We start from the raw sequence: 13,565 nt of genomic DNA on the forward strand, positions 1-13,565 counted from the left end.
ATATCGTACCTCTAGCGTATTCAGCGTATGCCAAGCGTATGCTTAGCGTATTAACCATACGCACAAAAGTTTTGAGCATGTTCAAAAATTTATTTCTGCCTCAGCATATGCCAACGTATGCCAGCGTATGCCAGCGTGCTTGAAACGTATACAACCTATGCCTAACCTTCCCCTGGCGTATGTCAGCGTATACCAGCGTATGAGTGATCATTTTCATACGCTAGTGCCATACGCAGCAGTGTGACAGGGCCATCAGATGGAACTCACTCAGAAAGAAGATGGTCAGGACAGAAAAAAAAAAAAATGGTCTCGGTGATGGACTACAGCCTCATAATTCCAGCATTCGAGCCAATGTCCCACAGTTAAACCTTGTGAGGGTTCTAACACTTTATTCTTTTCCTGAAATAGTTGAAGAGATCGATTCAAATGACTAGTTATTTAGGAAGCCGCAGTTTGGGATACTGTTAAACTTTGCAAAGTACTTCTACCGCCTCGCTCAGCAAAAACATCTAGCGTGTTCATGAATGATGGATTGACTCTGCGTCACTCCGTATTAGCCTAAGCTGCGTTAGAGTGCAAAGGTGCTCAGTTTAAATGTCAAATGCTATCTTCTTGTAGCCTGCACCTTTAACGGAACATTGTCAACTACGTCTACACTAATCCAGTTATCAAAAAGCCCAGGTTTCTTTACACTGTTACTACCCACAAGCTATTGAACTTAGTTGTAAATACCCCCCCTAACCCCCACCCCCAATCACCTGTTATAGTAAACCTTTTGATGTGACTGGACATAAGGAGGTCAAAAGGTCACCTGTCAAATTATCGATTTATTGCCACTCATAAATCACTTTTTATTACCCCCCCCCAATAAATCACTCTTGTAACAAGAGTGTCCTATTTTTCTCTAATGATCCCAAACACAGGAGCAGATCTACAACAGAATGTCTGAAAAAGAAAAGAATCATGGTGATGCAAGTCCAGACCTCAACCTGACTGAAATGCTGTGGTGGGACCTTAAGAGAGCTGTGCAGAAACCAATGCTGCAAACCTCAATGAGCCGAAGCAACGTTGGAAAGAGAGTGGGACAACCTTCCTCTACAACCATGTAACATCATACAGATAACCATTACTTCAAGTTATTGCTGATACAAGCTTTGCATCAGGTGTACTCAGTTTTTCCATACAGTGCCTCTGAATATTTAGCATAGTTTTTATGCAATAAATAATGTGTTATATGTCTTGTGTTGTTGTTCATCTGAGGTCGTAGTAACTCGTTTTTAAGATCCAGTATGCACTGACAGTTTTTTCATAATGTCCTAATACTTAAAACCTCAGAAGTGAAAGAAGTGTACTTTCTTTTTAACATGACAAGCGAGCAGGAAAAAAAATAAGAAAATTACCTTGAAACGCTTATATTTTCTTTTGTGTATTTCAGCATCTTCCACCTCTTCATGTGATCACACGTTGGGCCTCATGCAAGAACCGTTCGTACGCACAGATTTGTTTTAAATCGTCCGTACGAGTGATTTAAGACAATTTGCGCATTCACCAATCTTTTCGTATTTTACGTTTTCTTTCAGATACGAACAAAATTTACGAGTGATGCAGACCTGTCGTAGGAGTTTCGTAAAATAGTCCGCTGTTATTCCAATCAAGTTTTCTTGACTAATAGATTGTATATTTAATTACTTTGAAGCAATCATAAATAAATATACGTTATGATGATGATAATGATGCTGACATTATTCTTTGACTTAAATTATGCACTAATTAAAGGTTAATTTGAATCTGTATATAACAAGGTCAATGGGAAGTCTAACCAGCGGCTGACTTTCTACTTTTGGATGCCTTAGTGCGTCAGGCTTTTGGAAGAGACCGTGTGGAGACAGACGAATGGCCGACATCGCGATTAAGATTCCCAAGGACTGTGCTGCTACAAATATGATGTTTGTTAGAGCCACAACTCCAGAGAAAAACTCGCCGATCAAACCCAATTCCACCACACGTCCAGGTCCTCACCACCCTTGGATTTTTGGTCACTGGAACCTTTCAGAGGGAGATTGGAGACAGATCGGGGGTGTCCCAGTCCTCTGTGAATCCTGCGCTCCCCTTATCATCAAAACTCTTTATCTGTTTATCACCCATGGTACATAAAATTCCCATACACCGCTGTCCAACAAGTACAAATTAAGAGGGACTTTCATGCCCTCGGCTGGACTGCCAATCATAATTGGAGCACGAGACACATATACGCATCAAAGCACCTGTGCCGTCGTGGAACGCACTGAGCTGAAGGCCAGGTGGGTGTGTCTCGATACAGCGGGGGGGCAAACTGCTCTATAGCCCAGAGAAGGCATGCCAGATTTGCACAATATTGCCATGAACGGTCTCCTACAACCTGAACCAGCCCAGGCAGACCAGAAGGTGTGGTGCCAGAAGACCCCCCTCATGGACCGCCCCATCAAAGTGCCATCATGATGAGGCAACAACTGATTGCACGGCTTTAGTTGCAGTCATCGATCGCCTGCCCAGGGCGAGACGTTTTTTTTAAGCCATTTTCACATCAAACCATTTCTTTTTTATTTCGGTGACATTACAAATTGCAGGTGACACGGAATAAATAGCACTCGTAATTGCTTCCCATTTCTTGTATAATGTCTGTGCTAGCTAATGGTATGGTTAGCCCCTGGGTTGAATTATATTGCTACTGACACCACGGCCAATTCGGTAAAAAGTATTTTGATACACGTTAAGAGCCTCAGGAAAGGTTAAAAGCTTGCCCGATAGAGCCCGCTTTCATGGAAATCAGCGCAGAATCATGCCAGAACTGTTCAGCGCGCTGCTTCACTGGACGTTTTTGGCTGGGAGCCAGAACAGGTAGCTGCACAATTAACATCCTCCCTCACCTCTCCAGTTTTTGATTCCAGCGACCCTGCCACAGTGTCCAGAGACCCAGCGGCCCCAGCCGTCCCAGAGCTGGCCCCAGCCGTCCCAGAGATGGCCCCAGCCGTCCCAGAGATGGCCCCAGCCGTCCCAGAGATGGCCCCAGCCGTCCCAGAGATGGCCCCAGACCTTCGTACGAAAAAAGTAAGAAAAAATTTAGAATAAAAATACAAAAATGTTCTTGCATGAGGCCCATTGAGTTCATAATGTTGTGAGCAGGGCTCCATCTCTAACAACACAAGACATTGTCACCACTTACTGAAGAATACATGTCAAGTCAAATTTATTTGTATGGCACATTTCATGTACAAAACAATTCAAAGTGTAAATAAAAGCATTACAGGGAGTGGAAGAAGCACTAAAAATACATAAAAGAATATAAAGAGAAAGAGATAAAACAATTAAAATGAAATTTAAATTGTTAAAAACAAGCAACAGTCCAGATAAGTTAAAAGATACCGTGCAGATTTCATACATAGACACAAGAGAAAAGAAATGTTTTTAACCTGGATTTAAAAATGTCTACATTTGGTGACAGTTTAATCTCCACTCCAATCTGGTTTGATGTGTTCAGATCTCTTAGTCCTGGTCAAACTCTAGCAGCAGTAGCGTTCTGGATGAGCTGCAGATGTTTAATGCTCTTTTTGGGAGAGAAAACCTTTAATTCTGCTGAGAATTACAAGGGAGAGATCAAATGCAAGCTGATGGACCTGTAGAAGGATCAAAACATCTACCCAAAACCTTCAAACGGTACCGTGAGTCCTAATGACTCTGCCAGGATGAATGTATATGTTTTGGACGGTAGCATTTTGTCTCAAATAGTTCTGCACGGAACAAGATTTGTCCAAGAATTTTATGTTTGTGTATGAGATTGCATCCTGAGTGAAAAACATGAAGTGTGAAGACGTATCTAAACTGACCGTTGACATGTTAAGACCAAGTTTTGGTTGTAGGAACGGACTGCTTGCCCAAGAATATGCTACAAAAAAAATTCTGTTTGATTTGATGCAAAGACAAATATACAGATGTGTGTTTTACAGTTAGCAGTCACAGTGCCGTGTGGATTAAGAGGCCTTCAGTCTCTGACGATACCAACATTCCTGTGGAGGATGTTTACGTATGTGGATAAAAAACAGATCTCCATTTTTCTTTCCACAAAGGAAAAAGAGACAGAAACTGCCTAATTTACGACTACCTTCTACCCTTTTGAAAGTTTTCGTGGAGTCGAACTCGCAACAGACGCTCGCCATAAATTGGGATAAACTCGAATGAACAAAGAACCTTTCTGTTGGAGAGGTGGGAGACTTACTATCTTATCTTCACCACAAATCGAAGTTGACACTTTAACACCCTTTCCCACAAGAGAACCGACCAGATGGCTACACACGAACTGAGAAGACTTCACTAAGACTCACTTTTAGTCGAATCTTAAAACTATATTAAATGTGTTTGATAACCGTGTACAATTTCTTTCAGGTTTCCAGCTTGATCACAAGATGCATATAGAGACAATTTGTACGATTCTGGCTTAAATATTGACAAAGAACTGATCTTGGTTGAAAATGCCCAACCTGCCTGATGGAACCACATTGCCCCCTAGTGGTCTGCAGTGTTGATTAGTTGAACATTTAAATCCCCGAGGACTCAGTAAAATGGACAAGATACATGCAACTATTAACTTCTAACAATGTCCCTTCGGTATCTATTTGGTATTTGTTTGGTATCCCCATTGTTAACACAGAAAATTAACATTGTGTGGTCCACTATTCATATGTCACGATTTCATAGATATTCATCTGAATTTTGAAGTCATAATCATCAATTATGTTGTGTGTTATTTTGATGTCTTTATTTTCAGAATCACCGAGACAAATGTTCTATGAGACGGAGTAATGGAGAAATAAGAATTTCTTTGTCTCATCCAGAAATCCCCACATAAAATGATGACTAAGATCGTCTTACACAAAGACACACAGGCAGACGTCCCCACAGTTCAGGCATATCATTGGCTGAAAGAGTAGTGTAAGCTTACGTCATGCCCCGCCTCCGAGAATCAAACCACGGAGCCCGCGAAAAACACACTCTCTTGTTCCAGAAGAGTTTCAACCTAGAGTTTCAGAACAGAACAGAGATCACAGTTGCTCAGAGAGATTTGGAGATGATTTGAGAAGGAAAGAAGAGCTCACCAGAGTTTGGGAGTTTTCCCATAATCTCAGGAGAGAGCGGAAGGACGTGAGGATGAGCGATGCAGAGGACGACCGGAGGAAGCCCTTCAGAACCCAGTGAGACCCCGGAGACGAGAAAGAAAGACCCGAACAAAGATAAGAACAGGATGAAGTTTTCTTACCCAGAAAGCCAACTCAAGCAACCTTTTATTAATCTTCTGTGAACTTAAGTTCACTTCATCAGAGAAGCAACGGACACACTGACACTCGGAAGATTCGATCATCTAACCACATCCCTCGGCACCATCGTTCCCGTTTCCCGGTGAAAAGAAGCAACTGAGAAGTCCGCTAAAGTCAGCCACGACAGCCAGGAAGGCCCAGAGAGCGGAAGAGAAACCCCCTCGGACCCCGCGTGGCCGCTGCCGTGTTCCAAGCTGACTAAACACAACTTCAGCACAGTAAGACCGACCCGTTTTCACCTTAAAGTGGGTTTGATGGATGTCTCGAGGCTTTCACAGAATGATAAATTAATCCAAAATGTCAGTATTTAGCGTCAAATAGTCAGCCAACCTAAACTATTTGAATGAATCCAGTATCTCCCCATTCCCCATATTTTATTTTCCATTCACTAAGTGTTTTATATAATCACCCATATTCAATGCATCTCCTGTTTGTTTTAAAGGTTCATGTTTTGGTCATATCATTTTAATAAATAGCTCATATATCTATATATATGTTATAATCACAGATTGTGTCGTATGCTTTCTTTACGTAATGTCTGTCCAACCAAACGAGAACTTTCACGAAAGTAGCGAGATATGCGACTGATTATTAATTGATTATTAATTGATTATTAAATTGATTATTAATTTAACGTACCAGGATCTTAAGATTTTAACAGTTTTCCTCCCTGACTGTAACTTAAAGCAAGTAAAATATAGGAAGGTGGTGCCCTTAATTCGAGGTTTAAGGTTTATTTGAGACAGTGAGAACAACTTATAAATCCTTATATTTGATGCATATATTGATGCCCAATAACGCTACACAGTGAAACCTTTGACATAATGCCGTCAGCCTGACATGGCAACTCTGCTGATCAGAGCTTCTTGGACAGTGCATTTATTGAAAAAATTATTTTCAAAAACTCTTTTTGGAATTGGAACTTTTTGAGCTGGACTCACTTTTGGTTACCGTGGAAATGAACAATGCACCTGTGAAGCCTGTGAGACTCTGATCTGTGTGAAGACGTCTATAAACCTGAAGAATCAGACATCACTCAATCATAAAGGGTGAGAAATCTTTTCCATGCTCAAATGTAACCTGAATAATCATACCTGTTGTATTGTTGGCCATATCCTTTCATCTGAATATGGTTCAAACTGGAGGCATTTAAAGGACAAACTTAAGTGTGCCAAGATTGTCTATTTTAGCTAAACACAATTCCAAATAAGGTATGTTTATCTATCAATGTGTTTAGGGAGATAATCCCTACACTTATTATTGTTATTGATTTTTTTTTTTTTTTCTCCATTTATGAAGCCAAAGTTGATGCACAGATGGAGAAACTTCTCATTGAAGAGAGAGACAATAGCAGCAAAATGACTTTGCTGCCAGAGGTGAGTTGTTTGTATGTGTCTCTCTGCGTCAAATTTGATTTACTGATACTTTTGCTCCTTCAGCGATAATAGTTATGTTTAAAGTGCATTGCTAGGAAATATTTGAGGCATTTTCTGACCAATATATAATTAAAAACATATGCTCGGGGACATTTTTATAGTAGATAGAGAAAAATATTGCCATGGTCCATGTTTGAGAGTGCAAACAGGCTGGAAACAGACTAATGTCGAAACAATAACTTTATGTGCAAATTAAACAAAAACAAAGCAGCAAAATACAAATCGGTAACTAGGTAATGTTACCAGGTAACATGGTGATTGAGTGACAAGACAAAGGCAACTGAGGGCATCCAAGAACGATGGCTGGAAAAGAGGCCAAACTGAACGGACGAGAGGGCAGAAATAAGAAACTGAACAAGAAATAAGGCTCCACAAAATAATACAAAAACCAAAGCAGGGACAAAGGCAAAGAACATAACAAGCACCCAATGATAGATTATAAAGTAGAACAAGACAGAAACCAAAAGACAAAGTCAAAACCTCCACCAATCCAGTCCCAAGAAGATATCAGAGATATTAACAGAACATGGCAGGGATCCAAGAAACTGGAAGATAAAATTGAATGATACATTCCAACAAAAGAATCTTCATTTTTCACTTCTGCCATGCATCTTGACCGCTTCTCCCATGTAGTTTGGTAGAATGATTCCATTCACCATCTTTGTGCGCCGTAGTGACTGTCTCTATCTCTGCCTGCTTTTCCTTCACAGAAACAATGCACACACCTGGACAGACCGTGCGAAGAGGGCGAGGATGGTGTCAGTGAATGTGTGCCGGATCAGCCAACCCGCACTGAGAGGAAGCCGTACTGCTGTGCCGAGTGTGCGAAGAGTTTCAAGAGACGGGGGCATTTGATAAATCATCAGCGCATCCACACTGGAGAAAAGCCTTACCTATGTGAGCAGTGTGGGATGCTTTTCAGGGAGTCAGGGCATTTGAAAATACATCAGCGCATCCACACTGGAGAAAAGCCTTACGCCTGTGAGCAGTGTGGGAGGCGTTTCAGTCAGTCAGGGAGTTTGACAGTTCATCAGCGCATCCACACTGGAGAAAAGCCTTACGCCTGTGAGCAGTGTGGGATGCTTTTCAGGGAGTCAGGAAGTTTGAAAGTTCATCAGCGTATCCACACTGGAGAAAAGCCTTACCCATGTGAGCAGTGTGGGATGCTTTTCAGGGAGTCAGGGCATTTGAAACGACATCAGAAAACTCACATGAAATAATTTGTGTTATAACTTACAGTTATAAAACACGGAATAAACAAATTATTTGTGAAAGACCACGGTCTCCATAACATTTGTTTGCATGCAACTTAAATTGTCAAATGCTGTCTAATGTTTAGTAGCAAACACACACAGAACTATTCTTGGTTTCAGTGTTGCTTTTGATAACATGTTAACATCAGCTTCTATTATTACCCTGAGTAACAGTGTCTACATGCATATGCACTGTACATATTACATTAACCTTGCTCATTTTCTCAGTACAGTGGAAACTGCTTATAGTGATCACGTTGGTCCAGAGCCAATTTGAACACTATAAGCGGTTGATTACTAAAACCGAAGTTGTATTACAGTACAGATATTTCACTTATTTTTTATGGAGAATATCATCTAAATGCCATTTGTATCGTTTTTCAATGAGAAAAACTAAATAAAACGGATAGCTTCAGCATTTACTGAATTTTATTATCAAATTTTATTGCAAATTTAATTACAGTACTGCGCAGTGCGCAGACATACTGTAGGCTAACTCAAATACAGTACGTTACTTATTCTCTGCTGTGCCGCCGGTGCATTTTTTTTCTTACAAGTCAGAAAATAAAGTTTGAAGTCAATCCGCCTTTCAGCTAGCCTGGCGACGCCATCCTACGTACTTCCGCCCAAAGATTTTGGCTCCGCACATAGTGTAGCCAAATCCCCCTACCTCGGTTCGCTCAGTGTTTTGCCAATCAGCAAACAGTTGCGAGTGGTGACGCAGAACTCACGCTCGGAGTCCATTGTAGTCCATATAATTGTAGTTCAACCGCAGCGGAAATAAACATGGCGACGGAAGAACGCTAGAAGCTATCCATGAAGTTGTCTCAACTCTGGAGAGCATTACACAATTAAAACGAGAGCAAGAGGAATGCCTCTTCAATATTGTTAGTGGCAAGGATGTCGTAGCTCTCCTTCCAACTGGCTTTGGGAAAAGTTTGATCTATCAAATGGTACCGGTATAATGAAAGCGGATGTGGGAAGCGTGATTCGCGAGCTAGAGCCTCGCGAGAGTAAAGGCTGATTCTTACTCGGCGCAAACGCGCAACTGTTCTGGCTCGAGAACCATTAATGACGTCATCGAAAGCGCCAGCCCCTTCACAGTTCCTTCAGCTCATAAGCGCAGTTTGCGCCGAGAATGCGTCACATTTGCAGTTCTCTCCAGACCAGCGAGCGTCACTGTTGAGGAAACAAGCTGAAAAGCATACGAAGAAAGCATACACAATGCCACCTGTGGTGTCACGCCAGCAGAGGCTGGCACATCTGATGCGGAATGAATTTACTCTGGGTGTAGAACTGTATATGTATCTCAGAGCTAAGCGGCTGCGGCAAAAACAGAACAGAAGGTGGAATGTTTGTCCTTTGCAACAAGACGAACTTTGTCAAACGTTGTCCCAGTGTAACTTCATAGACGTGTCGTACCGATGTTTGTAGAGGCGCACCCTCTCGGTCACCGCGGTCTCTGCAGTGTTCATTTTTTCTTTTTCTTGGTCAGCTGTTTCCAGTTGAGCGCGCGTGAAGTCAGAAAAAAAGTTGTGTGCGCGCCCTTGCACCGCGCGAGGATTTTCTAGCTTGCGACGGGGGGCGTGGCGGAATTTTGGGACACGTGACCGTTTGCTCCATTTGCGACCAGCTAGTATGAGCGAGGTTGCGCCGAGTAAGAATCAGCCTTAAGCATGAACCTCGGCGCATAACCAACGTCATTTATAAACATTATGATTGGTTAAGGGAACTCCGTTACTCCAATGAATTTAAGTTGCTGGGTAAGGTCCCGCCCTCCATGGAAACGGATTCCTCTTGGGTTTTCCCAGACTGTTTGACAGAGTCAACAGTCGGCTTTCGCCCAGGCTACCTTTCAGCACCCCTGCTCGGATCTATGCTCCTCCGTGCCGGTGTTCTGTCGATTTGTGCTACTTGGCGTGAAAACGAAACTTAGAAAATCGGCTTGGCGCATGCGCAAAACCACAAAGTAGCAATTCTCGACAAGTAGGAGAAATCGAATGAGCACCGGCCTCCCATCTTACAAGAACCAGCCTGGAGCTTCCAGCGGTCACACACGCATTCAATCCGCTCTCCAGCACCCATCCTCGGACACATGCTCCTCCATGTCTTCCTTTTTCCAGCCATGATTCGCGCGCTTGCTGCCCGGTGTCAACTCGTTACGTTGGCTAGCGAGGCAGAAGCAGACGTCCAGAAAGGAATCAAGGGAGTAAAAAATAAAATAGCTACACGTAGTTTTAAAATTATTTTTGCACATGTTTACATTCATAAAATGGCCAAAAAATTAACATTATATACATTGTTGATCACTATAAACGAATTATTTAAACAGCATTTGTATAGAAATGATTCCGTCCCAAGCCTTTTGATCCATATAAGCGGTTGATTACTATATCCGTGACCACTATAAGCGGTTTCCACTGTATCAATTAGTTGATTACAACATTTGCCATTTATATTTTACAAAAAATTACATCTATTAAAAACATTTAAATGCCTCAAATAATTGCAAGCCATGGAGCTATTTTTTAAAATTAAAAAATTAAAATTAAAATTAAAGAAAATCAGTTTTTACAAAAGAAATTAAAGCAGCACCAGGGAAGTTTTGAACCTTAAAACTATGTGCGGGGGGAGGGGGTACTCATAAAATTCCAGAGTTCAGGATTTTGGTTTCCAGCCCCGCACCACAGCTTTGTGGCCTCTTCAACATGGTAACAAACTCATGTGTATGGCTGTACATGAGCAGGGTTCACAGGTAAGCCCATACCTTACATACCATACATGTGTCTCAAAAATGATCTACAAATGTTATCTACAAATATGCCTTGAGTTACGCACGTGTTTTGCTATCCACAAAATTCCTATTTGTAACTTGTGTGTTGGTTTTTACAAATATATGTGTATTTGTAAATATATAATTTTCCATTTGTAAAACTTAAAATTCTGTTTGTGTAAAAAAAAAGAGCCATTTTTGAAACTCGTGATTCACAAAGAACACATCCAGCCACAGAACTTGTATAAATACCTGTGCATACTGTACACCGAATGTAACAGTCTGACAGAAACTCACAAAAAGTGGTGAACCAAAACAAAAGTTAGATTTAACAGAAGATATCTTTAAAGGAGTGAAAAGGTGAGGACTGCCAGCTCTCTCTGAAGGCTGTAATAGATGTTTTACACCTGTGTCATGTGCCATCACTAAGTATGTGTTGTGTTTAAGTATTTTATCTGAGGTTGTGGTTCCACACCAGATTCTGCCACACTGCTGCTGCTCTCATTTCTTACTTTCTTTTGGACGTCTGGCATGTTTTTTGGTGTCCGGACATTTTGAAGTTACATCTTTTTCTACTTACTTTATGTTGGTGTGATGGGATGAGACTGAAGCGCTTGTCACTGGGCTAATATTCTTCCACTGGTGGGTGAAAGTGATTAAAAAAAAAAAAAAAAAAACGTAGGCTATGTACTAAAAACACTTCACTATTTTTTTAAATCCCAGTTTTATTTTGAGTATTTTGATGGTTAGTAATAGATTAGATCAATGCAGAGATGCGCATGTTTTATTTCAGATGGCCGTCCCAACTGTGGAGGGCCATCAATCTGGGCCGGTCCTCACAAATATAAGATAACAGTTGAGAAGTTATCAACAGAACAGAAATGTGCATGGTAGAACTCCATTCAAAAGAAGACAGGGAGTAAAGCTATTAAAACCTATCGCATTAAATCCAAATGGAATTCAAAATGTACTCATGATTAGGAAATAATTAATTAGGAAATCATTTGTCATTTATACACTCCGAGAAAGAAACAGATGGCATGAATGAACTGTTTTGAATTGTAGTGACTCTACAGAAAGAGTGGTGCTACTTTTTTCATGTTTTTTTTTTTCTGCAATGACTAAGTGCAACTTTACTCAACCTCTGTGCTTACATGCAGCTGTGTGTCGAGTTGTTATGTTTTCAACTCCTCCACATTCATATCTAGACTCGAGTTAAAATGAGAAAGGAAAATCACAAATATGTTTTGGGTTAAAAAGAATGGAGAAAGTTGACTTTGGTGAACTATTTCACAAATACAACATGCTGTCTACAAGAAGTATAGGTGCAAGAATAAGGATTATACAAATAATAACTAAATATCTGCGTGTGTCACTTCCTGGAGGAACAGGAAACAGAACACACTCACAGTGACAGAGGCTCTCCTACCAGCTACTCTAAAGTGTTTTAATTACATAAAAAATACGCTGTCTTTTAAATCTATGGTGTTAAGTTTTATGACATATTACAAACGATGAGGTCCCTACCAGCTTTATTTACAATTTAAAAACAACTCGTGACTTATTACACTGTGTCATTATCTATTTATTCAACCATTAATTAAAATGTCCAATGTGCTTTTTGATACACACGGTCATCATTTGAAGTAATGAAATGTGGAATTGTTTTGATTTGCCCTTATAGAAAAATTGGACACTCTTGTTACAAGAGTGATTTATGGGGGGGGTAATAAAAAGTGATTTATGAGTGGCAATAAATCGATAATTTGACAGGTGACCTTTTGACCTCCTTATGTCCAGTCACATCAAAAGGTTTACTATAACAGGTGATTGGGGGTGGGGGTTAGGGGGGTATTTACAACTAAGTTCAATAGCTTGTGGGTAGTAACAGTGTAAAGAAACCTGGGCTTTTTGATAACTGGATTAGTGTAGACGTAGTTGACAATGTTCCGTTAAAGGTGCAGGCTACAAGAAGATAGCATTTGACATTTAAACTGAGCACTTTTGCACTCTAACGCAGCTTAGGCTAATACGGAGTGACGCAGAGTCAATCCATCATTCATGAACACGCTAGATGTTTTTGCTGAGCGAGGCGGTAGAAGTACTTTGCAAAGTTTAACAGTATCCCAAACTGCAGCTTCCTAAATAACTAGTCATTTGAATCGATCTCTTCAACTATTTCAGGAAAAGAATAAAGTGTTAGAACCCTCACAAGGTTTAACTGTGGGACATTGGCTCGAATGCTGGAATTATGAGGCTGTAGTCCATCACCGAGACCATTTTTTTTTTTCTGTCCTGACCATCTTCTTTCTGAGTGAGTTCCATCTGAAGGGCTGCTATTGAATGATTTAAATTTCTACATTGATGTTGCATGTTAACAACAGTAAAATCATTTTTAAATCCCAGCACTCGTAAGAACATATGCACCTGTTCTCTTGACATGACGTTTAATTAGCATGCCACTTTTCTTTTCTTTTTTGTACGTCATTTCTACGCATTTTAAGCTTTGTATCCTCTTACATTATTAACACTATATGTAAAATGTTGAGTTTAGGGTCAAAGAACAAGATATGGTACCATCCCTGAACAGGATGACACATAGTGACGCACACGAAACAAGAGATGCAGAGTTGTAATGTGTTACTTCACTTGTCGTATCATAGCTATGCTATAACTGTAAGACAAGTCTAACAGTTTGAGTGTAATTTCTGTGTAACAGGGGTCTGTGTAAACCGTGCAGACCGAGCAGTCCCCT

Source organism: Odontesthes bonariensis, chromosome 22 (assembly GCF_027942865.1).
Source record: "Odontesthes bonariensis isolate fOdoBon6 chromosome 22, fOdoBon6.hap1, whole genome shotgun sequence".
Classification (NCBI taxonomy): domain Eukaryota; kingdom Metazoa; phylum Chordata; class Actinopteri; order Atheriniformes; family Atherinopsidae; genus Odontesthes; species Odontesthes bonariensis.